Source organism: Hippocampus comes, unplaced genomic scaffold, assembly GCF_001891065.2.
Source record: "Hippocampus comes isolate QL1 unplaced genomic scaffold, H_comes_QL1_v1.1 scaffold44, whole genome shotgun sequence".
Lineage (NCBI taxonomy): Eukaryota > Metazoa > Chordata > Actinopteri > Syngnathiformes > Syngnathidae > Hippocampus > Hippocampus comes.
In genome coordinates this window covers 2,062,777-2,089,077 of record NW_017805546.1, presented here as the reverse complement: position 1 = coordinate 2,089,077, position 26,301 = coordinate 2,062,777, and the positions used below count along the sequence as shown (strand labels likewise).

At 45.6% G+C, this 26,301-nt stretch overlaps 1 protein-coding gene across 3 annotated transcripts in view; it reads right to left on the bottom strand.

Moving 5' to 3' along the window:
• foxp1b (forkhead box P1b) overlaps window positions 1-26,301 on the bottom strand; it is a 118,759-nt gene that overhangs the window by 88,553 nt on the left and 3,905 nt on the right. For 2 of the 3 annotated variants that reach the window (XM_019879392.1, XM_019879391.1), the window contains exons 2-3: window positions 23,820-23,905; window positions 4,791-4,862 (exon numbers count right to left, since the gene is read on the bottom strand). The gene's annotated coding sequence lies outside the window, so the exon portion shown is untranslated. The remainder of the gene's footprint in view (window positions 1-4,790; window positions 4,863-23,819; window positions 23,906-26,301) is intronic. The other variant, XM_019879393.1, reaches the window with a different exon arrangement.

Sequence of the window (26,301 nt, the reverse complement as noted above, 5' to 3'; positions counted from 1 at the left end):
CCCCCCCCGCCCCTCCTGCTCCCCCGCTTTCTACTAAAAAACACAGCAAACAAGAAAGCCATCAGTCAATCTCCGCATAGCTAACACCAGGCCACGGACAGGGATCAATAGAGAGCTCGAGACAAATAACGACAGAGGAAAACGGCAAGAAAGACAAGCGGGAACACACAAGAGGACGTCTCGCAAGCGAGAGCGGTTACACGGGGGAGCCGCAGTCAGACAAACACAAAGGAAAGCCAAAGTACTGTAAGACGAGCAAAGTCGGCCTCTTTTGCCAAGCGGTGACATTTGTTTCTCATTGTCAAAGTGGCAGCTGAAAGTGTCTCCCCTCGAGGGCCTCTCGCCTCGGCGGCGGCCAGCGTTGACAAGGGGGTTTTTTTGGGGGGGGGGGAGCCATATTAGGACACGAATGCGAAGGTAAACAATAACATTCTTGTCAAAGGATGGAAATGTTTCGGCTAATGCCGTTTGTCATTCCAGTTTTCGTTGCACCGTTGGCCCTGTGGTTTTCGAGCCGGCCGCCGAGACTGTTTTGCAAATATATTTCCCTGTTTGTCGCATGCAAAATAGATCCTGCATTGAATTGTTTAAAAAAAAAAAAAAAAAAAAAAAGGGGGGTGATGATTTGGGGCATTAACTTCAAATGTTTGACACATCTCCACCTTGAGATAAAAGCACAAGTAAACTTTTTGTCTTGGCTGATTTTAATCTTATTCCGAACCTCACTTGACAAGATACAATATTTGAAACCGACTTGGGCCTCATTAAAAACGCACTCACCGAAGCTTCCCACTTTGCAAATTGTTTTTGTTCGAAATAACACGAAAGACCGGCAGTAATGGCAGGATTGAAACAGTCAAATACTAAAAGCAAAACAAAAAAAGTACTCAGCCTTGTCCGGTTGCTTTTACCGTTGACCTTAACTAGTGATTATTAAGGCCGCTATTCGTGTCATCATTCGTGTTATTTTCATCACTTAGTAGCAAAGGCAACCTACAGTAGCGACATTCCGCTGATGGAATCTATCGCACACGGACCTGTTCAGCTGCAGGTGGCCGCTTGATATTATCCCCCCCCCCCCCCCGGCCTCGCCAGTACACAAGGAGTGAGACCAAGATTGTAAATGTTTTTCTTTTGATACTGATCGAAAAATAAATTGATCCTCACCAAATGCATTTTCCTTCCCAAAAAGAAATGTTCCGCAAGATGACATCTATACACCAAAAATGCAATTCATTCATTCTATCTTACAAGACATAGCAGCAAGTAATGGGAGGGGGGGGGGGATGGGGTTGGCAAGGGACCATGTGCTACCTACTGAGAATAGAAAAAAAAAAAAAAAAAGAAGAAGAAAAGATGTTTTTTTTTTGTTTATTTGTTTATGCAACATCAGTTTCTTTTTTGCCTAAAAAATGTGTTGTTTTTTTTTAGGTCAAAACAGCAAAACTTTTGAAACATTTCAGCATTTCACAACTGTCTGTACAAAATTAAAAAAAGTAATGATAAATGCATGCGGTTGAGGGTTAAGTGTTCGCCAAGGACAAAGACAGCACAGCCAAAACAACAACAGCAGGCGACAGCGTAGCTGCTGTTTTTGATGCTTTTGATTTATTTATTTTTGTGTTGCTTTCGATGACCCGAGTTTAGCGGAGACTGCGCCGCTGAACAAATCAGTGGCGCTGGATTGACACTGCAGGTTTCCAATGTTGCATCTGTGTTGGATCTACTTCCAAGTGACGCATTTTCAATTTCACCGTGTACACCCAGTGAACATTTGCAACAGTGCGAGTGGCAAACACTTGCGGTCGCTGACCTCGGAAGATGACGGGTGACACGCTCACAATGGCAATCGTGCGATGGACACTTTCAAAGTAATCCTTTTTGCTTATTTAACTCATTCAATCCCAGCCATTCTCACTGGAGCAACCCCCTCAATCCCAGTGTTTTACTGGATTTTGACTGATCTTGCAAGGCCCAAAGAATATTTGGTTCTAATGCTATATAAACATGGAGCCTACCAAAATAAAGTTTGGACTCTCTTCTTTCAGCAGGAAAAAAATGTTGTTTCTATCTTTTTTCCATTCTTCAGCAATCGGCATTACAAAATGGCTACGTTTCATGAAAATGGCAATTCCTGGTCAAAAAACGGAGAAAAAGAGCTTTTTGTAAAAGCATGCATTTCAAGCACGTGAGGAACCACTGCCACCTACTGGTCGCTTTGTTACATGATTTACAATGCAAACGGCTTATTCTCATATACAGATTGCATCAGACCCTCCTTCTCTCGATGACGCAAAAAAAAGACAGAGTACGTCCTTGGTAGGCGGAGCCTAATTTTAAAAAGACGTCCAAGTAGTCTTGTGGAATGAAAGAGTTAATGCTCTTGGAAACCTTTGGTGTAAAATATCATCACGGCTCTCTGTCATAAAGTCCATTCATAATGTAGGCTGTATAATGCACTGTCAGCCAGTCGATAATTTGATGGCACCAATAAACTCAGGGTGGCTCTATGTACACTGAGTCTAAGTGACAATTTGTTCTCTGGATTATTTCATACTTCTACGTAAATGCAAGTTTCAATGCACGACATGTATTTGGATCTTTTATGTCATGGCAATGATTTTGCAACATTAGGCCGTTTGCAGCCCAAAAACAAAAAATTCTGCAAACCACTCCAAAAAATAATAATATGATGCAAACAAGACCAGACAAAAACAAACACAGGAATGATGCAAACCAAAAAAACATGAAATGCTGCAATCACAGCAACAAATTGGAAGCAAACATTACAAACCACAACCGCCCCCCCCTCCCCAAAAAAAGCTGCAGAAATCCAAAACACATCAACTCCAAAGGGAGCGTGACATCAAATTATGGCCGCTCGAGGAGGAGCTCGAGCGGCCTGCACAAACCGACGGGCGCTCTGAATGAAACGAGTCCGTCACCTGAACTTCAACTTGTTGCTGCGATTGCACATCACGTGCGGTTGACCGAAGCAACCGAGTGTGAAGCGCAACGAGAGGGGACGCCGTGCATTCAGCTGCAGAAAAACATGTCCGGCGAAAACCCAGTCCCAGTTGTTACAAATTGCAGAGCAGATCGGCTCGAGCTTTTCTTTGGCAACGTTTCCTGACAAGTGTTTCTTCGATTAAAAGATTGTGCTGTCGTTGTTTTATTTTTCAACCGCTAAGAGCAGAAGAAATGACAAAACAGCTTGTTGGGCTGTGTGGTCAGCTGTTTCCTGTACGTTGAGTATTTCACAGGCACAATGCAACAAGGGAGAAATCACTCATGAGCAGGCATTACTCTCTTTTTTGGACTCCAACGGAGTCCAAATGACGGCCCGGGGGCCATTCGCGACCCGCCATCCATTTTTCTGCAGCTAGCGACTTGACACCCCAACCCAAACAAAAATAAATATATAAAAAAATAACAAGACATTTGTCATGGCCCGTAAGGTTAGTTAGGGTGTACTGTTGGACTTTTCTATATATTCCAAGGTAAAAAGAAAAGAAAAAAAAAGAAAAAAGAAAAATACAATTTATCGTCAAAGCATTGAAAAAAGAAAATTCAAATTTTAGAGCCAAAAATGGTTTCCTCCAATTTGTGCTGATTCCTGAAGACGTCACATGAAAGATCCTCGAGCGACTGAAAAATGGTCACCTCGCTACACTTTGTTCTTTTTGGCGTTTGGGATTCGGCTGCTGTGAAGTGCGGAGCCGGATCGACTCGGTGAGATCGAGGGCTGTCGGCCACCCCCAAAATCTATTTTCCATGAACACCTTGAACAGAAAGCTGATGAAATGAACTCGACAATGAAAACAAAATACAACTGCTTTCTTGACTGACTGCAGCATGTGTGAAAAAGTGGCCCCTTTCATCCTTCCGTTGTAAGTTTTTCATTTTTTGCTTGAGCCTGCTTGATATTTGTGAGACGGTCATGTCAGCTTCCAAAGTGCCACGCGTTGGCTCCTCCGCCTGTTCGGGTTTTACACAACGGCAACCACGCCGAGAGAATAGATGAAGGTACTTAAAGTGCAGCAACAACACTGCAAGTGACAGAAGCGTTTCACTTTCTTGCCAGAATCACCCCCGCGAGGCACTTTTGCTACAGTTGTTTATTATGTTCCAACCTAGGCATAAACGATGAAAGAGCTTTGCCGAATCAAACTCTTATAAATGCATTGAAAAACAGACGGCTGTAAATGCCGCTGAACGAGAAGCTTAGCCAGCCAACCACTAATACATGGCAATTTCACTTGGATGCTGATATCAAGAAATGACATTTCAAAGCAGGCACTAAACGCAACAAAGTCAATTAAACGGAGGTCCGAAGTGTGCCCACAATCTTTCAATGGCTTTAACTCATGTTGTTTATTCTCTCACATGGGAATTTGGTAAGCAAAATACTGTCAACCCACCGAGCCTGTGTCTCTGTTTCTCTGCACACATAATATATATTTATTTACATATACACACACACACACACACACACACACACACACACGTACACACATATATACACACACATACACATATACATATATATATAAACTTTTTTTTTCTTTTTTTTGTATACTAGTGGCATGGTGGTCGACTGGTTAGCACGTCCGCTGCACAGTGCAGAGGTGCAGGGTTCGATTCCCGCTCCAGCCTTCCTGTGAGGAGTTTGCATGTTCTCCCGGTGCCCGCGTGGGTTTCCTCCCACATTCCAAAATATGTGTGTGTATGTATATATCTATAGATAGATAGATAGATACACACACACGCACACACGCACACAGTCTTACCTTATTGACGAGCTCGCTTATTCAAAGCAATCTTCCCTTGGAGCGGTGGCAAAACACCGAATGCACCCTCCACTAAAAAGAAGGAAAAAATAAAGTAAGACTTCCCGTAATTGTCAATGCAACCAGCAGCTTCTTTTCCTTTTTTTTTCCTATTTTGTCGAAGCTTTTTTTGAGGTGATTATGCTTATCCCCCCTGCACATTTAAACATCACCGTGTACAAATTCTTCCATTTCAACCCAACCCCAACTGCATACATTGACGCTGACACATTAAAAACCGTGTTGGTAATTTGACACACAAGATATCATATTTCTGATGGTAGTAACCTTGCCCTCGTGGTGAATGCAGTGTGACAGTGTGCGACGGCATTTGACAGGACTGATGTGTTTGCACAAGACTTTCCCAACTGAGCACTCAACCCAACGGGGGGGAAAAAAAAACAACAAAGGAAACAAAATCGCATTTTTATGGAAAACGTTCAAGTCGCTGCGGGCTAAGATATGGGGTGCATTTGAATAAAAGCATTAAAGCGTAACCAAATATGGAGGAGGGGGCGGGAAAAAAAAAAGCTCACGAACCAATGCCCTTCCCATCTGGTCAAAAATTTGGCAGTCAAAATTGTCACCACGAAATGGTATTTATCTAAAATAGATGCTTGCGCAACAGCACATCGATAAGCACCGATGACAGCACGCGCCCCAAACGGGTTGCATGGCAGAACAACAGATCTCAAAAGCAGCATCATTTCAAGTCAAATGCACGATAATTGTGAAGAATTATCCCTCAATTAACACATCATCCGTTGGATCGTAAATCAATGGCAAGTGGTGACAAATGAAATTCATTTCATTTCAAGCTTCAAACGGCTCGACGCCATTAATTCCCATCACCTGAAAGAGCCCTGTGAGCTCGAGGCATTTACATAATTTGCAATATAAATTGAGCAAAGTCTTCCAGTCACTTCCATGAAAGCAAATTGGCATTTTGCTTCAAACAAACGAGCAAACAACTGGATCCTGACGGCACGGCCGCGCGTGTTCTCGGCACGACAAGATCGCAAGAAGCTAATAAGACAAAGATAATTGCCTCCGTTTCAAACGGTAAAAGGCTGCGATGTGACCATTTCGAGCGGTAGGGGAGCAGGCAACGCAGGCTGAGGATAAACAAGTGGAGCCTGCGTCGGAACGTCACACGTAGAAACTTAGGCAATGGAACAAATTATTGTTGAGATAATTATCCTCCAGGTGGGTTGGCTGAATGCTCTGTTAGACAAATAAATGGCTCATATCAATCAAAGGAAGGCATTAAGATGTTGTTAATACGGCGCATTCAAAATGTGAAACGGAACGGGTGCGGGAAAAAAAAGCGTTTGGTTATTTGGCGCCGTGCGTGAACCCGTCGAGGGGACTTTGCAACACGCTTTCCCATCCCAGATTTGTAATCAATGGCTTTGTCGTCAGGTGATATGCTCGGTCGTCTTGATACCCCCCCATCCCGTAGAAATGTAGCCAATCCCAACAATGGGATTCAGGTCCTCTAATGGACAGACTCTCATCACTTTTCACACTGAGGAGATGAAAAAAAAAAAAGATGAGAGCTCATGAATATTTACACGAAGTAAGATATTCCATTAATTTCTCGAAGCACTCTTGATTCTGTCGGCGGTGGCTCGTTAATGAACTCCACACATCACCATCATATTAATTCATGCAAAAATCAATCGCCCCTTTTACGGCCACTTCACTGCAGAAGTGGGGCCGCCCATGTTCCACCTCACTATTCTGTGTATGGACAAGCTACGGGCGGAGAAATCTAAAAGAGGACAACCGAGACAGCGGAGAAGGCGGCAACGCTCATGGTCGCGGGCAGCATGATGTTCACATTTTGAAGTTGTGTACACGCAGACGTCAGCAAGAGTTGTACTGATGTCCCAAACACAAAACGGATTTCGTAATAGAAGTCACTGGACGTTTAAAGCAGTATTGAGCTCACACGTGAACGGTGCCGTTCAAACCAAAGTCTTCCGATGTCGGGCTGTCGCGATGTAATCCTTTTAGAATCGAGTGTCCTATCAATTATTCCAACAAATAAGCGAGTGATCTGGTGGATTTGTTTTTAAAACAAAAGTCAAGCCGCTCCTTTCTCAAGAACACTTTGAAACAGTCATTTGTGTCTTTATCACATGCCGGCTGGATGACTGGAATTCACTTTTACTTTGGAGTCAGCCAATCCTCCATGAAGCGTCTCCAGTTGGTCCAGAATGCTGCTGATTGCTTGACTGGTACTCGCAAGCGGGAGCACACAACTCCTACTTCGGCATCCCTTCACAGGCTCATTTTAGGGTTCTTTTGAAGATTCTATTAATTGTTTTCCAATCTTGAAATGGCCTGGCCCCGCCTTACCTCTCTGAGCTCCGACAGAGCCAAAAGTCTGCGGACCAGACACTACTAAAGGTACCGAGGACGAGGGGGAGGCCCGGAGGGCATCGAACCTTTTCCGTTACCGGCCCCTCTCTTTGGAACGAACGCGTTCGGAGAGCCGCCTCGCACTGCCCATCTTTCAAACTCGTCTTAAAACTCATTTTTATTCTCGGGGTTTTGACGTTTTTTTGTGCTTTCCACTGTCTTTGTTATTCATTTATTGTTTGTTGTGGTGTGATTTTTTTCTCAATGTACAACACTTTGTATACATTGGCGGGTGTTACAATTGCGGCACGGAAGTATGAGCCCAGCAAACAGCACTTTCAAAATCTTTCTGGAGCACGATGAGTGGCGCAGCGCCAATGTGTTTGTTTTGCTGATCTGGACCTCTTAAACGCGCCGCAGGGACGTCGAAGGCTCTACGGCTGGAGGGACATTCGGCGAGGAGAACGTGAGTGACACGTTGCGGGGTCAGGGAGAGTACCAGACAACAGAGAGTACAAGTGAGACCTCGGGCAAACAAACAAGGTATTTGGTTTCAAAGACGAGCGGGGGGAAACGGGCATTCCATTGTTGAAGCCAATTATCAATGGAAAAATAATAACAACAGATGCACCCAGAGCCGCCAACTTGCGCGGAAGCGCCACGGCACTGCTGAACAGACGATGAAATGAGAGTGTTGTTGGGGGAGGGGCAGAGGGGGTTGTTGCACACGCACGCACACCCCCGCACGCAGACACACGCCAGATGTGAATTTCCACAAGTGCAGTTTAATATATGCGCCATTATATGGCCACCACTTGTGCCAGACAACGGCATGGCTAACACCTCAATTTGTTCATCAAGATGCCGTGTGTGGTCACGGCAAAAAAATGTCATGCGAAGTCAACCTCCAAACGTTCTTGACAAGAATATCTTCGATGCAGCCCCCACTCGTCTAAACGCGACATTCTGGTTCACGTTGCGTTTGTGGAAAATGAGTTCAGCGGCAAAACGCGGCCATTTTTAGCCATCTCATTTTGCCGCTCGCTCTCAACTGAAAATGACAGTTCGATGCCTGCAGATATTTGGACAAAATAGACGCTTCCTTGCAAAAGAAAAGAAAGGTTTGGACTGCACTGATTTCAGTCAAAAGTGAAGAATGATCTCCTTTCAGGCCTTGATCATCAACAGAAGACAAAAAAACAATCGTTCATTTTCATTTCAATTCATTCAATAATCGAAGAATTTATGGAGGTGCAAGCACAGTTAATTTCAGAGGCGGGGAGTAAAAGGTCATGTACAAAGCATGGACTCGTTTGCCTTTCCATGTTTGATTTATGATCTTTTTTTTGGGGGGGGGGGTATTTACAGTTATTTTCTTTTTTTTTACTCTTACTAAACACCTTCAAAGGATAACACATGAGGAGGACTTTTACAAAGAAAAAAAAAATCATCTGAAACAAATGTCGAGATTTAATTAGCTTTTGAGAAATAATTGCCATTAGCAAATCCCATCAAGGAAGGTTGGGGCATTTTTTTTCTTTGGGGTGGGGGAATTTGGACAATGAGGAGACAAAAGGTTTGCAAACAGGAACTGACAGGCCGTCAGCCATTTTAGTGCACTGACACCGAGGTCGAGTTAATTAGACTATTGTCATTTTAATCAGGGCAGCTCAGTGGCCATCACTTCCTAAAAGAGCCAGAGGACTTCAAACGGCGGAGAGATTCTTGGGCGCGCGTGTGTGTGTGTGTGTGTGTGTGTGTGTGTGTGTGTGTGTGTGTGTGTGTGTGTGTGTGTGTGTGTGTATTAGGCCTGCGATGTCACCAATCTGTGGGTTACGGAGTACGGTCTGCTTTTCTCACATGCTTAGAACATTAATGAGCTGGAGACACACCAAGGAAACAAAGGAGCCTGGAGGATCACCAGGGGAAACTACTCGCCTCTGCTCTGCTCATGTCCGTGTTCATTTGAAAATATTTTCACTATCATCCATTTTCCAAATATTTGAAGCCATTCGCTCTCCTGTGAAAAATCAATGGATCAAATGACTAGATGGATAGAGAGAGAGAGAGAGAGAGAGAGAGAGAGAGAGAGAGAAGAGAGAGAGAGAGAGAAAGCAAGAGAGAGAGAGAGAGATTTCTTGAGATATCTATCAATCGCATCACCTCAATTACCACCAATTGGGCTAAACTGACAATAATGTAAACGTCATGAAAATAATCTGAGAAATGACCAAGTTATCATTTATTTTCAGTTTCCATTGGAACTGCGATTTAGGAACCATTTGGGTTGTGCACATATTTTGGGTAGGAAAATGGACCTCTATTTTCAGCTTGTGAACGGTCTTGGGATGGATGAGCTACAGTTATGTTGGCACCGGGCCGCTGTTTTTTTAATGTCGTAACGGTTATGTAAATTCATAGTTTTAAAAATTCATCATCAATATTTCAAGAGGACTTAATATTAATCTGTAAAAAAATTATCCTCTTTAAATTATTTATATATATAAAGAGTTAAAGATATATATGTGTGTGTGTGTGTGTGTGTGTGTGTGTGTGTGTGTGTGTGTATATATATATATATATATATATATATATATATAATTAAACACATGGGAATGTTAAGCTAAAATGGGTTAAAAAAGTGAAGATATTCTGAATGGAGTGGGAAAAAAAATGGTTGATATATTACAGCGCAAGGATACTAACATCTTCTGATTAAACAGTCTCTGCAATTGTGAAAGCAGACATTTTCAATTCACTTGAGGGCATAAACATGAGCAAAAAAAAAACAAAAAAAACAAACGTCTTTTGTATTTTAGGTTACAAGTGATGCTCCCGAATAAACATTGACAAATGTCATCTGCTTTGCACAAAGTGTTCGTAAGTGACAACAGTGACACATCAGCAACGCGGTCGCTGTGTATTGTAAAACAGCAGAGTAGCGGCGACATGCAAATTGATCAAATTGGCACAGTTTTTTGGGGGGGATATCTGAAGTGGCACTCTCCCTGTTACTTTCTTATCGTGACCAGATGCACATTGACGTATCGCCGCCGATGCCTTTTTGTTTTTAACCACCCAAGTTCAGAGCAGCAAACAGACCTGTATGCAAATACTAATAGCGATAATGCACGACACCGCGGCAGACATTTGAATATTCAAATGCTCTGTTTCAGATCTCAACATTAGCATTTCAATTTCCATCTATGTAATACGAGATATGTAGAGCGTTTTGTTTTCCCACACGAAAACGCGCACGCCGGGACGCTTTGTGGCTTGGTGAAATATGTTATCACCCACGTGCGTGCGACTTTCTAAATGGCACCGTTGAGAAGCCAAATGGAGCATTTACAAGTGCAGCTGAGCATTATTAGTATTCGGGAAACTTCCTTCGTGCTTTAATGGAAAGTTATTTGTGAGAAGGGCCCGCCTTAGGAAAATACTTCAATTACAACTCAATAATGTCAAATGGACACAGCTACAGTGAATCATCGCCTTAACGTGGTTCAACTTTCACAGCTTTGCTGTGTCATGGATTATTGTTTTTTTTTCGTATAGTGCATTGCGTTCTGCATCCTGATTGGCTAAGGCACTGTAGACCAACGTCAACAATCTCCACGCCTCGTCTCTGTACAGTTTACCAAATTGACATTTGCAACAAAAACAGGTTACAATCTTTGGATTGGATTGTATAATATTTGTTAAAAGTAAAGCTGACCGTAACTGTCGTGATTCTAAGATCACGGTCATGTTAAATTCATGTGCCTTTCTATATGATGGTAAAATGACAACGCATGTTGCCGAAGACTCCACATTCGTTTCGGTTATTGTGCCCCCTGCTGTTAAATTTGAGGGTTGCGTGGAGTGGCAGGAAGTGGTTCATGTCGATCAGGAGGCACGTCAGAAAGTGTGAGGTGCATACGGCAAGAGCTTCAATTTCTTCTCAGGACACGATATTCCTGTTGAGGAGGCAAAACGGGATGTGGCCATGACTATTGTGTTTCATCGAGAGGCATGTATGTATTTGTTATGTTGTGTCATTGTATATTTTTGTCCCAGTTTGTTTACCTCAAAATGGTGGACGTGCGGCCAGTCGAGGCTGTTGAACATTGGTCGACTCGTCAAGTCCTTTTAAGCGAGGAAGAAAACCTTGAGGAGCAGTTATACTGACCACGTCACGGATTTCGCCGCTCGCGGGTCCTTTTCGGACCGACACCACCCCTCCGCGTTCAACCCGGGTTCACTGTATAGCACAAACCTTCTTCCATAACAGAACAAACCAACTTACGTCAATGAATAATGGACTAAATCATGTCAAATGAAGTTTTCTTGTACAAGCGCAGAACATCTTTGCACTCGCGGTGCAGTGAGGAAGGACATTGCCTTTGGCCTCGTCTCATTGGTGGCCTACTTGTCACATGGTTGATAAGGCGCACTTTGAAAACACAAGCTAAAGAAAGCAGCGCAGACGACCGAGTGACTCCAAGTGTCAAAGCAGCATCAAAAAATAAAAAATCAGGCTTGTCCTCTTTCAGACAGGAAGCTTGAAGCAGCGGAGAGGCTGCCGCGTCTCATCTGCAGGCAAACATTTGCTGCCTCCTCGCCCCATCACAGCAAGCACGTCTGATATGATGGCGTGCACAAGTCCGTGCCGGACGCTGTTTGGATTTCAGCCCGTGTGACACATCTGTTGCTTGTCATATTTGTTGTCTTTTGGTGTGTTCAGACTGAGCGCAACCTTGGCAAATGCTCCCCATAGAGCTCGATCGATATCTCATTTGCATTGTCAAATAATTCCACTCTCCTGTGTTCCATTTATGATGCTAATTTTTGGGGAGGAGCAAAGTGTAAGAAAACGTAGCATTTGGAATAAAAGGAAGTGGCGAAGAAGAGGCGGGAGGGTTTCCAACATTTTGAGCGGCCTCTGCAGACCACAAGTCAACATGCAGCGGCGGGGAGGCACATTGCCGTTAAGAGATGAGCCCCCCCCCCCCCCCCCCCCCAGAATCCAAACAATCGATTCACTCCGCTTCTTTGCGAGACACGCATAGGCAATTCCTCTGGAAATATCACAGGTTGTTTGCATTCCACAGAGAATGTTACATGGGTGTACACTTAGGTCTTAATTAGGGGCGGCTATTTGATCATACGGCAGCTGGGCTTCATTCAAAGTATGGCTTGGCATCGCCGTCAAGTCCCCTCGGCTCCCGGCTCACTCGAGGATAACATTGACATGAATATTCACTATTTGGTATTTGGAACCATTTCCAGACAAGAGCGAGGGTGTTTACACACGTGAATATTGTTGATTTTTAAGGGTGGGTTTTTTGTTTTTTGTTTTTTTAAACAGAATTTAAAAAAAGTGATAATGTGCCATTCATTCGCATATTTGTGTGATTATCTTTACTTGGGCAAAAAAAACGATGTCACTGACCATCAATTGTGCTATATCTAGGAATTTAGAATAAATACCATCCATGCATTCACCAAACTTTTTCTTCTCACGAGCGTCGCGTGTGCGCTGGAGCATCGTTGTTTTTTTGAAACTGCAATTTGACTACTCAGCACAAATCCTTCTGGACATCGGTCTAACGAAAACACCAAACCCAGGTTACTATTGAGCAAAAAAAGAAATAAATAAAAGCGAATCCCTCAAAGGTCAACGTTATAATAAGGTGTCGTCTTCCGAGCGTGAAGGTTAGTCATTCGTGTGTTTTACGTTACACTGCAAGCCTTTGGAAGTGTTTTTGCGGTGCGGAGTCTGCACAGGGTCATTTGTTTGTTTTCAACGTGTTCGCATGCCACATCAGGAGCAATGACTTGTGGGAAAGTTGGTGAACGCGTGCTCGCCAAGACCCCCGCAAAATGTAACGGGTGGCCAAGCTTCTACTACAACTACTATGGTCAACAAAGAGTGGGCCGGTGGGGCGCGGTATTTTTAAAAACGGGTGGGTGTGAGTGTGCGGATGTCAGCCCGATTCCAAGTGATCCACAATTGCAAAACAAGCAAACAAAAAGCGACAGCGCTCAAACTGCACGGACTGCATGTGCCCTGGCATCTTTTTTTTTTTTCCACATTTGCTCACCTTTGACCTTGTCACTCAATATTTTACAAATATGTTTGGTCAGATGAAAGCAAAGACAGTTTTGCTGGGATGAAGTGCGAGAAAAAGCGGGAAAGTATAACGGAGTTTGGAGTGCTTGCCTGTATCATTCCTTTGGAGATTGTTGGGAATGCTGTGTTCTATTCTTGCCATACGAAGAAATGAGACACATTCTTGAGACAATTTACTGAAGGAAAGCTGGATCTCATTCATTTTTTTTTTTCGGTAAGCTTTCAAGAACGTCACCACTGTCAGGAGACGTAGCGCAGACGTTTGTACGCGTCTGTGTGTGTGTGTGTGTGTGTGTGTGTGTGTGTGTGTGTGTGTGTGTGTACACACCGGTTGCGCACCTCTGAGAGAAATGTTAGTCTAATAACATGGGGATACAAAACAGGTCACATTCAAATCACAATTCATTAGAGCTGAATTACTAAATAGATTTTCCCATTACCACCAACCCCCCCCCCCCCACACACACACACACACTCTAGTAGGCGGATGCATGCACGCATGGCGCAAACTTGACCTCCCTTGATTAAACAAATAATGACACATTCCAAAAACTGTAAACGAGTCCAAATTAATTTGCGCTTTGCTCTAATTGCATTTAAACACCGCTCCTCCCTAACCTTGGATCAAGCACTTCTTAATTACGGCTTTCTGAGAACACGTTCCCAACAGAGTTATTGTGTTGTCAGAGCCCGGGAGGAAAAAAAAAAAAAAACAGCGCAAACACCCGCGCAAGTCGTTTGTCCAGGCTTCCCGACTGTCGTACAAACGACACATCAAGTGTGAACCTTTTCGGATAATTCCATCCTAATCCTCCCGGTTTGCGCATCGGCCATCTCAGCCAATTTTTTTCCTCCACATTTCCATCAGCTCACTATAGCCCGTGTGCAATGCAGCGGTGCAAGAAAGGGAGATGAGTCGACCTGCAAACTAAGGTAATATCAAGTGAAGTCAAGTCGCATTTGCTTGTGTAGCCCTTAATCACAAAAGACCTCAAAGGGCTTCACACGCCCACAGTTGACATCCATGAAGGACATCCCCGAACTTTAACCCCCAGGAGGGCAAGGAAAAACTCGTGATAACCCATCTGGGGAAACCTTGAGCAGGGGCCGCAGATGGGAGACTCCCCCTTCCAGGATGAGCAGGCTGCAATGGATGCCGAGTGGGCACATCAGAGGCATAACAGAAACCTGAATGCCACCAGTCCGGCAAGGCAGTGACATTTGAACATTCAAGACTCACGAACGCACACTTTGTGTCAGTTCTGTCTAAGAGAGCAAAACGAATTGGATCGCCACTCGACCAATTTACTGGGAACTACTGACTCACGCCCCCCGTTGCCACTTTCAAACACGGATGGAAAAACGGCAAGATGTGTTTCCTGAAAGAGGGGAGAGGTGGAAAAGGCCCATCCTGCCCCCTCGAATCAGCGCCGCCCCACAAAGCCTCGCCGCCACTGGACTTTCTGCACCGACAGCAAAACTTCCCTGAGAGAAGAATGCGTGCCAACTCAAACATGGCTCGTATTGCACTTTGCGGACGCCGGCCGCCCATGCGGGTCTGTGATGTGCTTCCTGAGGGCTCGCTGCAGCTGGAGCGCCTTGAATAAAGGTAACGGTAATGTCACCGCTACTGTAAACTTGTTTGGTCGCTCCTGTCAGCAGGACGGGGCTAATCAAAGCAGAGAATGCCCCCCCCCCTCTCAAACACAGCACATTGTTTTTGTCCCACCAGCAAAAAAAAAAAAAAACAAAACAAAACAAAAAAAAAAAAAAAACTTTACCTTCCTATGAGCCACAAAGACAAGAAGGGCAACCACTGTTCCTTGTTCTCGCCAAACAAAAAAAAAAAATCATGAGACCAGGAGTCCCATGTCCCATTCAGCTGTGGGATGTTGAAGTACGAGCAATTGGAAAACTATTCCCGTCACATTTTATTGTCGAGTGCCTGACACGGGAGAGGAAACCAGAACAATCAAGTAGAGTGCTATTTTTTTTTCCTGCTGGATTTAGTAACACTAATTAGTTTTGCTCTCATAAAACCAACCTGAAAAACGACCAATTAGAAAGTGAAAATGAGACACGCAGACGAAACAAGAGCTTGTCATTTCCAATCTTCCGAGTCCCCTACGGACAACTTTGCTGCGGGATGACTTTCACTCATACGCTCACACGGAAAATGACTGGCAGGGTGCCGACTGTATTCAATGTCACATACAAACCAATTTGTTAATAACGGCGGGGCGCATCAAATAGCCCGGCGCTTTCTATACGGCCGCATAAAAGCCGGGCTGAGCAGCTTGCCCGTGCCGATTTCCGAAACAGCCGTCGAAAGAGAGGAAAGCGTCCGCCAGGCGGGGCCGCAGCGGCAGCTGCTTTCCGCTAAAGACCGACCGGAGCCAAGCAGCTTGCCTTTCGCAGGTGCTTTATTTATAGGAACACGCTCTTCCCGCAGCCCGGCAGTAATTCGGCGGTTGCATGAACGGAGGATGCGTCCCTCCGAGGGAATCTCACTTCTCCCGACTACAACTTCCAATTTCCTCGACAAGTTACAAGTGAAACCTGCCAACAGCTAACAGAGGCTTCGCCCGTGCCAACGTGTTGAGATGCCAAGCGCAGTAAACAAGAGGAGACAATTAACCAGCTTCCAGCTCAATGCCTCACACCAACAAGGACCATCGACTGTTGACGTCAAAACAACATTCGGCTAAGTTACAACATTTGCACTTGAAAACGACTGACGCCGTGTTGTTTGCACCCAGTAACTTTTGCCAAGCTGTGTTTGGTTGAAATTGAATCTATAAATGGATTCAAGCATGCTAAAGCTGCTAAAGCATTATGGGCGGTGTCGGAAATAGGTGGTGCGCGGGTGTGGAAAATATTCACGTGCCACATTCGATTTTGCCAGCGAGCAGACTGCAAATCACTCAAGCATGACTGTCGGCATCCAGTCGAAAATACACGGACGATATTTCGCTGTGAGGAGTACGATTCAAGCTAATTCATCCACGTCAAGACCTGAGTTCAATGCGGTCCGAACACTGAAACCCGAACAGAATGCCAGCGATCAGCCCGAAAGGCGACATTTTCCCTCAGCTTTGATGAGGTTGGTAAGATCCCCACGGCGACAAACGGTCCTTTAATTTTGCCTGCTACTCGGGCTGCCCCTTCTTCGGCTATTCATGACCACTTGGACAACCTCATGAAAATGAACACAAAAAGCCATCACTTCCTTTTATCGAGCAACTCTTCCCTCGCTATCCGTAGTAGCCCATGACATGTATTCTATTCTCCATCATGAAACATACCCATCCCGGCCATGAGGGCTGTCGGTTCACGCTGGCAATTACAATCGAGCAGAAGATGTGCAGAATTGGCTGCTATGCCCTAATAAACACAAGTGAGTGTTTCATCACTGTCAAACGGAAGACGGATCGGCTGTCCGGGCGGGACGGCGCTCCTGGGCTAAGATGCGGCTAAAAAAAGGGGTTTCAAAGCCGGGAACAATTCTCAGATGCCAGGTCACTGCCAACGTCCTTGCAGCCAATGGCGGGGAGGCCAGTAAGTTCACATTAGCTGCAGAGTGTAACTGCGCCGAACATCTGCTCATGAATGAGAGAGCTGCCCACCAGCTCAGCGAGTTGCGGCCCGCTGATAAAAAATTCAACATTCTCCTCACTGGCACGCGCTTGTTTTGGACTATTCTCCTGAGCCCGCTGAATTATATTAAGAGAATTTCAGCACAGCCTGGTGGATCTGAGAGAACAGCTGCCACTGAAAAGGGATCTCCTGCTCAACCGCAGCTCGGGGACCCCACGCTATCGGCCGGCCTTCTCCAACACCCTCTGTCCTTGAAATGAAAATGAGACAAATGATAAGTGTCCTGAAGATGTTTTTTTATATATATATATATATATATATTCAGACCCCTCTTTTACCCTACACATGATTTTTTTTTAATACGTAAAGACGTACCTGGGATTGAATGCTTCATTCTTTAAAAAAATAAATAAAATTTAAAAAAAATCATCCTTGGCATAGAATGAGTTGATGTCCGCAGAAAATAAATGTAACTGTAATTTTGAGTACTGAGTATTTTACTTTGGGAAATTGTGGACACCCACTGCGCCCCGCCCACGTCGATTAAGCTCCATTTAAGGTCCACGTTTCACCCCACATTATGTCATCGCTGGAAAACCCGATATGTGAAGGCACGCTCCAAAGGTTGACGAGGTGAATCTGCCAAGGATCCCCCTGCGCATTTTTAGGAATGATTTCGAATGCCACAGTGCTGCACATACTGTACACAGTAACACGTGCTCAATTAGTGAAGGAAAGGGAAGCAAAACTCAGTGGAGTTGAAGGAGCCTTTAAGGAACTGATTACTCCCGGCATGCACAAGAATAAATGATTACCAAACTCAGTAATTTCACTTCTGTCTTTCCGTGAAAAAAAAAAAAAAAAAAAGTCCCCTAGGAAGTTTGCCCAGCCTAACCACAGCCCCGGCGCTTCAACCTATCCACTCTTTTGTCCAAACCTGTGCACAACCTGTTGTTATTGCATATGAGCATGCTGTATGGGTAAAAAAAAAAAAAAAAAAGTTCACCAATGTCTTTGTCAGCACAGAACCGAGGTCACAATAGTGTTGGATTTTTCATGATAGTCAGTTTATATTTTGTTTCCAATTCATCTAAGTCCTCTTTGAGAAGAGATATGCATGTTTAATCATGAATAAACGTGTCCAAAAAAATTTTCCAAGAATTTATCTGATTGATTTTTGAACTGGTCCTCCTCCCGATGCGAACCACCAAGATTTTGCATCCTTTCCAGTTGGTTTCCTCTTCGATTCATGACATGTCTTGAGAAATTCAAAGGAGGTGATTTACAGTGCTGGCGTGAAAGCTCCACAGCACGTCTTTTAACCTTTTATTTTTTTTTTGCACTTTCTCCACAGGAAGACGTCCACAGGATGTGCTTTATTAAGATCCTCCCGACATGAAGAGCTAGCGTGACTTATTGGTGCATTACAGTCTAAAAGGCACCGTTGAAAGAGGCCGATAAAAGGCTAATACATGGTTGAAGTGGAATTACACAGAAGTTATCTCGGCCTGAAGAACATGACCACAACCCCTGATGTTGTTTAGATCAATAAAGCCCATTAAAGTGGAGACCTCAAACGCAGATAAGGCCCTGCAACCACAACATAATAGCGCGAGCGGACTTTCACAGCAAAGAACCGAACACAAGACAAGAGTAAAGTCCAAAATGTCTTCAGTGGGAATATTCTTGCAGGTCAGAAGAACAATTGGAGTTTGATTCATTAATTGGTTTAACCCAGAAGGGAAAAAAAAACCCTTGATGAAACCGGGCTTGCCACATGTTGCATTTGGGGGAGGAGCTACGGTTAGCTGGTTGTTGACTGAGCGTGTGTTTGTTTTGTCCTTGCTTTGCCGAGAAAACGCAAGCCAACCAACGATGGAGACTTCGCCGTTACTTGACAATCAATGTTGAATGTGCTCTACTTTTTTCGGTTCGCACGAACTGACATGACAGCAAAGTCAGCGGACGTTAGCATGCTTAGAAAAATGTCGGCGATTGTGTGTAGCCCTGGTGAAAGGTTAACAGTGAGAGAACTCAACGTGGTTCGAAATGGCTGCTCTCTTTGACTGTTTCTTGAAAATGGTCCTGGAATGACAGTTTGATATGTACGAACAAAACTTCAAATGAGTCCATATGATAAGAAATACGTAGCCGATAGCATATTTGACAAATGTGATGAAAATACAAAACACAACTTGGTGTTCGTTCACGTTGTGTTGATGCGTTCGTGTCGCTTGCGTCACGCAGAGACACTTCAGTTCTCCACAAAAAAAACCACAGGAAACAGGTCTTGACATGATCTCGAGAGGCAAAATGACAAACAAGATTGGCGTCGTTTGAGTAGAGCACGTCCTCTTACAAATCACACCCGATATAAGCAGATTTCACACAAAAAAACAAAACAAATACACACATATACATACACACACACACACACACACACACACAAACACACACACACACACACACACACACACACACACACACACACTATATATATATATATATTTGAGTCATGTCACATGTCCCCAGAACCAGAAAAACAAAATCCACACTGTGAGGTCCCTAAAAAGAAATCACTGATGAACGACTTGCGCCGTTTCTGCTCCTGCAAGGCAGTCATTTTTCTCAGAGTTCCAAACAATCACACGTCAACATCCCGCCGACAGCGATGACGTCTCTTAGACGTACGTATCTGCGCCGCTAAGTGCATTGTTAACTCAACGATGCCCCGACACGTGGCTCTGTTTTACAATTTGGGCTCCAACAGATGTGCTTTTTATATGGCAGGTTCTCTCGAGTTTAAATGGCCCCGTCCGCTGAGATGAGGCTGTAAGGCAGATCATAAAAGCCGCTGTTGAAACTTGGAAAAGAGTGTCCGCGCGACAGGAAAGGAGAAACGCTCGGCGTCGTTTGGTGCTCATCAAGTTGGCATGCGTCATTCAAGGACGGAGATGTTTGCTTTGCACTAGATTGCTTTCGAATGCTCAAAACACCGTCTCTTATGACGGCGTGACACAACTGGTGCCGCCGTGAAAAGCAAAAACAATCGTCCTGCTCGTGTACTCAAGGGGGATGACGAAAGAGGATTTCTTCCTTTCTCTTTACTTGGTGTACGCTACACACATTTGACTTCCAGTTGGTCAACAGACATCGCCGTGCGAAATAAAGTTGGGCACTTATTTGGCCCCCAGTGACCCGCGCTGACTTTGGTACGGTCCCATTTGCTGGGCCAAGCAGGAAGGCAATTTGAGTGGGCCCTCTCCTGGCTGTGTCCAGACCTTGACAGTCACACAATACGGAGGGCAACCACCGCCCCCCGCCCTCCGCCCCTCTCCCGCGAACACAATTGCCTTTCATAATCAAACCTGAGGTTTGTCGTGTAAGGGCGGAGATTGGAAAGATAAGATGAGCTTTGGACTTGGATGTTTGTTTTGTTTTGTTTTTTTTCGGGATGGGGGGGTGTGCATCCTGCGTAAAAACCGCATCCTGAACCAGCATCACTGCGCCTCACTGTAAATAAATACTCTCTCTCCTCGGCGTGGCTTCCGTTGAGTGTCAACACCTTGGCTCTGAATCACCTTCAAGTCCAAACAGGAAAATGCGGAAAGGCAAAGGAGGTGGCAGACAGAGCTTTAATTTGCTACGACGCGTTTCGGCCAAAGAGCACACAGCGAGGTATTCTCCTGCCCCGAAACAGCTGCCTGGGCTTAATTCAATGGCCAGAGTCCTTCTTTTCAACTTTCACTATAGCATCGTTTGCGAGAAGGCACCCAACGGTCGTTGGAACGTCGCCGGTTGATGGCAACTTTGAATGCGTGGAGAGAATCGAATGTACAAATTTATGTGCTACGGATTCAGTGCGATTTTGATCATGTGTTTTCATTTCTTCAAGGATGAAAGAATGTCTTGATATAGGGGGGAAGTAGATATGTCTTCAAGAATATCGTCAGAAATAGATCGCTTGACACAAAACATTGACATTCGCTTCAAATTCGTTCATTTCCTACAAGTTAAAGTGTCCAATGCCGACAGCCCCCCTCATAGTGCTTCTTTTGTTTTTTTTCCATCCATCCATCCATTTTCGAATCCGCTCAGCTTCACAAGGGTCCCGAGTGTGCCGGAGCCCATCCCAGCCATCTTCGGACAGTAGGCGGGGGACACCCTGAACCGGTTGCCAGCCCATCGCAGGGCACACAGAGACGAATAACCATCCGAGTTCACGCTCACACCTCGGGACAATGTTCAGTGTTCAGTCAGCCTGCCATGCATGTTTTTGGAATTGGGGAGGAAACCGGAATACCCGGAGAAAACCCACGCAGGAAAATTTTGGCCATTCAGTTGCACTGGACTCGAGGTCAGGGCTAAGGTTTGACCCCCCCCACCACAACCTTGAAAAGTCCCACTAAAAGTGATCTTGACATTCTGGTATTAAACTGGTCTGATGTCATCTGTTTTTCGGGTATGCAGAAGATTGTACAGACAGAGTGCCTAAATTGAGTCTCCATCTCGTCCGGGTGCAGCCCGCTCGCCACGGCTGTTAAATGGCCGCCAACTTGTGCCATCTTGATCAGACGCTTCAAGGCGCCGTTCCCTTTGCCCGAGGACTCTCACTGGTCAGGCGCAGTAGTTAAAGGTCAGCAGCTCACTGAGCTCATCTGAACCCGCCCGGGGGGGTGTCTCAACATCTACGACTGTGGCTGTGCTTACGCTTGATCCAAAAGACCCCCAATTGTTGTTCTTTTCCTCGGCAATGGCAACGTAAGAATACACAGGCCAAATGCTACTCTTTCCCGGCCTTGGCCCACAACGCAGCTCTTTTATGCACAAGTGGGTAACCACAGAAATTATACAATTAAAACAATTTTCTGCATCCATCAGTCACACTGATCTAATAAGCCATTCAAATGACACTAATGGAGTAAGCCTCTCTCTCTCTTTCTCTCTCTCTCTCTCTCTCTCTCTCTCTCTCCTCCCCCCCGTTCCTCCAGCAAAGTATTTTCGCCTATATGACGCAATGAAGGCATCAGTGGGAAAACAAAGAGAGCCAAGAGGAATAGAATGACAGTCCATTCGCTTAGCAGCATATTTTAGAGCACACTTGAAAATGTGCCCTTTTTTGCGATGGCGGAGCAAGAAAGTCATCTGGGTGCTTGTTCAGAATAATCCTCGGCAGCAGAAAACTCGACAACCTGAAGCAGCCATGTCAATTGAATATTTCATCCCGACAAAATCGGAACGAAGCGGCTGCAAACATTTCTGTCCGCCAGTAGCTGCGACAGAGTTCATCGAATCGCATGGAACAACATCACAAAATATTTGAGTGACTGTTAAGCAAAGCTTGCGGTGCCAAGTCAGCACCGGCTTGACTGTCAAGGACTCCAAAAGTGTGCTGCCGACGTACGCGGGGTGTGAACAGAGTGGGAAGAAACCAGACATGCCCAAACCTTGACCGGGATATCCTGCATCTCTGTCCACCCAGTGTTGACAAGAAACACTCCAACACAAGTTCAACGGAAGTGCTTGCACAGTGCCGATGTCCTTTCCCAAGCAGCTCGACCCAGCAAAACGGCAGAAGAGCTTTTTGTCTTTATGACCTCTAACTATCCATTAGACCCAAGTCCTCCTATATTATGGAGGTGTAGTCCATACGGGGGTGGGGGGGGGGCGGTAGTGCCCACAAGTAAGTGCCCCATCAGCAAGCACAGAGAGAAAAAGCTGCCTTTTATGGTAACCGATCACAGACTCAAGCCATTGACCACGGAGCCCACAAATGAGGCGTTAAGTGTCATGGCGGGGCAGCCGCGGAAAAAAAGGAGCAGAAAGATATGACCCTCTTCTCATCCGTGCATGAATCTGCCCGATGCCGCTTTCTCACCGAGACCGGCTCTCGAAAGCCCTCCTCTCTGAGAAACACTGTCGAAACGTAAATCGAGTGACGAAAAAGCGACGCTGCCAGCCAGCCTCATTAGTCATTTCATCAGGAGCGATGTTGTAGCCTCCATTTCACATGATATTCGTCAAAGTTCTTTTGATGGCGAGACCGGTCGGGCTAGCGAAGCATAACTTGGGGGGGTGGGGGGGAGGCACCCTGACATGGAGACTGGGACAGTGAGCACAGTGAAAGCCCCGCTGTGCTGGATTTATCCTACTGATGGGAAGGTGGGATGGGGGGTGGAGAAGGGAGCACAGAGAGCTTCATTTCCACACTCACAAATTTAATTGCAGATTCCATGACTTTGCACAAATGTCACATTCTCTCCTGATCAGCTTCCTGGCTGGCAAGCAGCCAGAGACGGAAGGCGTCCACGGGTCATCGGGAGGTAACGGGAGGAACATATATCCCATAGCTTCCTCAAAACTGGAAAGGCACTTAGAGGAACAAACATGGCTGTCAAGGCCTCGCCGTTTGGATTAGCACCAAGCCGCCAGTATTGGTCCAAATGTTGCTATCGCCATCCGGGTGAAAAGAAATTGCTGCAAAATAACCGAGCAGTGTGGTGGCGCCGCGATACATTGTTCAATGCCGGGCGCACGCCCTGCTTTTTTTCTGAAAAGAAAATATGACCGAAAGCGAGGCTTCCTGTGGTCAAATTGTATTTGCTTCTTCGCAGCAGAGTGCAAAAGGGCACGTCGGCAATTCTGCGCACCGAATCGACGAGCGGCTAACAGCCGAACGAGACAGTCAACGTCACGAAGGGGGACCCGGCTCGTCGTCGCGCCCTCTGTGTCACGCCTCCGAGGCCGACAAGGCAACTTTCGGAGGCGGCTAACACACACGGTCCCACTTGGCTCACCCGCTGTGGAAACGGGTGCTAAGCCCGACCGGCTTTTCTCAAACAAACAGAAATCATCATCATAATTAATCAAATCAACTGTAAAGAAGAAAGAGTGGGCTAGTTTTGACATACCCAAATCACTCGTGCTGAGTTTGCAGGCACTCCATTCCTCCAATCAGAATTGAGTTTGTTGTCTGAGTGCAAGAGCAGCGGCACATCTGGGGGGACAAAATAGAGAGAGCGAGAGAAAAAGGAAAAGGGAGGGAAGGAAGTGGCAACAATTACAAACAGGAAGTAAAAAAAAGGTGGGGGAGACCCCCACAGTAGTTTACTGAGCCGAGAAATTTCATCAAAAAGGGCAAATGTAAACATGCATCTTTTATCACGACGATTTCACGTGATGACACACCGATTCCTGACCTACATGCATAATTTTTATGTCATCTCGGAACCATCATATCAAGCCAATTTTAGCCACAAGGGTTGTGTTTTTTAATCACAGAAACAGAATCATTCTTCACCTTAAGACAATGGAATGCCACAAAGTGACTCATACCAATTCTGGGTTTTTTTGCGGGCGTGATGTAGACCACACACTATTTTACATATAGCTGTGTTGAGTCCAATGTTTCTTGGCAGTGCTGTTTTTTCAGATTCACAATATAACCATTGAAGACAATCAAAAAAATGAAATAAATGGGGGGGGGGGGACCCCATTAACTCTGGCGGGCAGCACGGTGTTCAACTGATTAACACATTCGCCTCACAGTGCAGAGGAGCGGGGTTCGATTCTGACCATCCTGTGTGGAGCATGTTCTCCCCTGTGCCTGCGATGTGCTGGCAACGAGTTCAGGGTGTACCCCGCCACCCGCCCGAAGACAGCTGGGATGGGCCCCGGCACGTCCGCGATCCTCATGAGGATAAAGCGGTTCGGATAATGGATGGACGGGTTCTAAAAATGTAGTTCGTGTGATGTAAACAAGGCAGTGAAGTGTACTAGTTGACGCCGTCTTTGCCTCAAATATCAGAGATGAATTAGCATGTTCTCTGGCAAACATACGTCTTGGTTCTAACGGGTGGGCCTTCAACCGGACAAACACAAGGCGAAGTCCACTGTCCTAACCCTTCATAATTCACCAGAGAGGAATTCAAGCATCCTTCCTCACTTGTAGCCGTGTTCCCACGGGGCTCTCCACATTGTTGGGCTTGCTCCGGGCCCAAGATAACCCCCTTCTGATTACTCGGCTGCATGCTTGTCATTATTTCCCCCAAAATATGCTGATGCCAACAGGCGGCCAACCACCCCCCGCCCCCCCCCCGGATTTATGACGGCTACCCAATTGTATTTACGTGTCTATCACATGAGGCTGTCCGTTGTGAGCGAGTTCCTGTCACCTTGGATCAATAGCCAAGTGGACATCCTGCAACGTCTGTCGCAGAGCAATTGCAGAAGATTTAAACCAAGCAAATAAGGGAAAGCTTGAAAATCAAACTTGAGGCGGATCTAATTCTGTCGCCCTGAATACAATTTGGGCAAAGCATACTATGGCTTAGCTCACAGTCATTTTTACGTACAGTACACTACGTATTGGAAGATACCGTCGACTTTGGGTTAGTGGGAGCCCCAAAATTCTAATCTGAAAAAAAAAAAACACCCCGTCAGTTGCAGCGACTGCGTTGAAGGACACCGGCGTTGGACCGGATCAATGGCTCGACCCGTTAAGTGACGCCTCTCTCAGCAACACATCTAATAAGCGTTGATCTTTGGGAACACCCCGAGCTGACCCGCGGCGCTGGGAACAATTACGAGAGAGTGGTCTTTCTGGGCCGATGCCCACTTGACCCGCTGGGGGTAAAGACGCCACAGAAATCGGCATGATTTAAACTCCTCCCCAAGACGCGCTGACAAGGTGAGAGGGTCAAAGCGGACATTAACAGGTCAGCGTGTGGCCCGCTTGGGAACAATTACTCCTCGTCGCAGCTAAGTGGACACTTGATTGAACACGATAGAGGCAGGACACACTTCCCGCAGATAACAATTCCCCCAGCCATTTAGGATAAAAAGCCCTCGCGTTCCGGCCGTTATGGGCAAAATTCATCTTCCCTTTTCCCTTTTAAAAGAATATGAGCGTGTGATCGAGAGCCATTCTCCAAAGGGATGACTGAGAAAGCTCTCCATTTTGCAGCAGCGGCGGCGGCGGCGGCGGCAGCCGCTTATGACAAGAGAAACAATGACAAGGTGAGAGTGAGAAAGGCCAAAACAACGTTCTGAGCAACTCGACTGAAATGTTGAGCCTTCCGAACCCTCCTTTTGTATGAATTAGCAAAACTCAATGGTGGACAGCAACAACAACAAAGTGCAAAGACAAATGCTCTCCCGTGCAACACAAGAATGGCGGGGGCAAGGTGGCCTTTGGGAATTTAGGGGGGAATTGATTCATTTCTCCCGAACGGCTGGTGTGTTTACCATTGTCCATTTTCCTGACAAATGTGAGTCAAAATCAAGGGGTTGCATCTGTCACGAGCGACTTTTCGCAATCCTTCTTGACAACGTGCGAACGACAGATGGCAGTACTCCAAAGATGAGCAACTATTTGCCACTCCTTTGCGAATG